Below are 2,334 nucleotides of genomic sequence, written 5' to 3' on the forward strand. Positions count from 1 at the left end.
GACCACTCGGCGCGCGCCCTCTCGGCGTAGTGCCGAGAGGGCCCTGCGCCGAGAGGGCCTTGCGCGCAGTGTCGAGGGGTTGCACTGAGAGGGTGCCGCACCAATAGGCAGCAGCACCAAGTTGGGGCTGCTCTCGCCTCGCGGCAACCTCTCGGAGCAGTCCCCTTCCGCACAGCGCACGCGCGCGCCCTCTCTACACGTTGCCCTCTCGGTGCAGCGCCCTGTCATCGCAGCCCGGTGCAGCGCGGTGCAGTGCGGTGCAGCGCGGTGCAGTGCGGTGCAGCGCGGTGCAGCGGTGCTGCGCGGTGCAGCGCGGTGCACTTTATCATGATCGGAGTCAGTGCAACAGGCCGGTAATCATTAAATGAGGTTATTTGAGGTTTCTTCGGCACCGGAATGATGGAGGCAATCTTAGAGCACGCTAGCACTGTGGCTTGGCCCAGCAAGGTGTTAAAAATGTCTGTGATAACCCCAGCCAGCTGACTTGCACATTCCCTGAACAAACGCCCAGGAATGTTGTCGGGGCCAGGGGCCTTACTGGGGTTGACTCTCCTCAGGGTCTTCAACACATCAGCAGGCAGAGGAAGTCAGCATCAACTTCACCCACCGGGGGGAGGGTGAGTTGTAGTCTTTAATCGCCCACAAGCCTTGCCACAAACTCCTGGTGTTGTTGGCGTCGTGGAAACGATCCTGAATTTTTTGACTGTTTTCTCGCTTCGCTACCCTGATGGCACGGTTCAATTGGCTCTCGCTGTCCTCAGTGTCTCCTTGTCGCCAGACTTGAAGGCAGAGTTCCGCGCTCGTGGCGTTTGACGTACCTCCTCAGTCATCCAGGGTCATGGCACACGCATGTGAAATCTACATCGGGAAAACTGGGAGGAAGAGAGGGAGGCAGGCAGGCAGGGAGGCAGGCAGGGAGGCAGGCAGGGAGGCAGGCAGTGTCTGTCTGTTGAGGTTTTCACCTTCTTCTTCTCCTGCTGAAGTTCTAACTGGACGTCCATCAGTTTGGCTCTCAGCTCGTCATTGACGGCTTGAAGGGTGTCCGTTCGCTCCGCCTTGGCCCGCCCTGCCGGAGCTCATTTGGAAATCTCTTACTCGAGTCTCGCCCGGTCGTCAGTCAGAGATCACAACATTTGTACCTGGAGAGCACAAACGCAGCGCTGTTTTCCACTGGCTTCGGACTCAACTTCAATCGGTACTGTAACTTACAACATCATAAACATAGATCTAGCTTGACTTATTCATTGAATAAATGCATTTGGTTCTTCAAAACTGCATTACGCAACATAGCGTGACCGAGACGGCCGTTATCCACCTGCGTGAAGTTATTTGGTGAAATGAATGAGATGTTTAAGACACCATCGTTCTGTCTCTATGTAGATGAAGGGAAATAATCGATTGCTGAAGGTCAAAAGGTGTTGTGATAAACAAATAAACATATTAGTGATTAGTGACATATTTGTGATAAACATATTAGGCAGTATAATCACATATGTTAACTTGAGTGCCCACACTGTATTTATTTATGGTTATTTGTTAAATCGAGTATTGTTAGACATGAAATAGGAAGTGTTTAACATAAATGGAGGACGAAAGGGGTACTCACCATTGTAGCTCCTGGTGAAAGATTCGAGCCTCTTCTTGCAGTGGAAAACATACAGACAACAAACACTGTGGAACCTAAAGGAATGGAATTAAACATTAATATTTAGCCTCAACCAACATTCACAGATTCAACGCAACGCAAACTACACAAACGTAAATCTTTTTAAACACAATGAGTTGTACTTACCGTGTACGCTCTAGATGGTCCACTTGCAAGCAGAAAATAAAGATATTTCTGTTGATAATCGTCGTGTTTGTATCCGCTGTCTCGCTCAAGGCCATTGCGCCCACAGATTTGAATTTTGGCGAGAGTTCAGCCTATTCATGTCATTTCCGCGACACATGCCCGCATATCTGAAACGGCAAAGTTAAGAGTAGAGTTAAATAAAGTTTTTAATCAACGCAATAATTTACAACCGTTGACCAGTCGAAATAATCGTCGAAATTTGGCGTCTGTGGCTGGAAGCAGATGCCGAGTTCGACGTTCCTCCCAAACGCCACACTCCCTCGCTTTTCAGGGCTAAAAAAAACGTATTTTTTAAAACAATGAGTTGTAATTACCTTGTACGCTCTAGACGGTCAAGTTGCAAGCTGAAAAAGAAAATATTGGTCTTGTTAGTCGTCCCCATTCATTCTTAATGGCAGATACAACATTTCACATTTACATTGCTCCAGTTTGAAATTCCCTTAATTCAACACATTCAAATCACATTGGGGACATTCCCAAAC

At 48.7% G+C, this 2,334-nt stretch overlaps 1 long non-coding RNA gene across 1 annotated transcript; it reads right to left on the reverse strand.

Annotated features, from left to right (window-relative positions):
* Positions 1-715: 715 nt before the first annotated feature.
* Positions 716-2,087, reverse strand: LOC148390275 (uncharacterized). Its single transcript, XR_015861493.1, has 3 exons — positions 1,793-2,087; positions 1,607-1,680; positions 716-1,139 (listed from the first exon to the last, which is right to left on the reverse strand). It is a non-coding gene; the product is annotated as an uncharacterized LOC148390275 (long non-coding RNA).
* Between the last annotated feature and the right edge of the window lie 247 nt (positions 2,088-2,334).

This window comes from Syngnathus floridae, chromosome 11 (genome assembly GCF_059516105.1).
Source record: "Syngnathus floridae isolate MCC-2025c chromosome 11, RoL_Sflo_1.0, whole genome shotgun sequence".
Classification (NCBI taxonomy): domain Eukaryota; kingdom Metazoa; phylum Chordata; class Actinopteri; order Syngnathiformes; family Syngnathidae; genus Syngnathus; species Syngnathus floridae.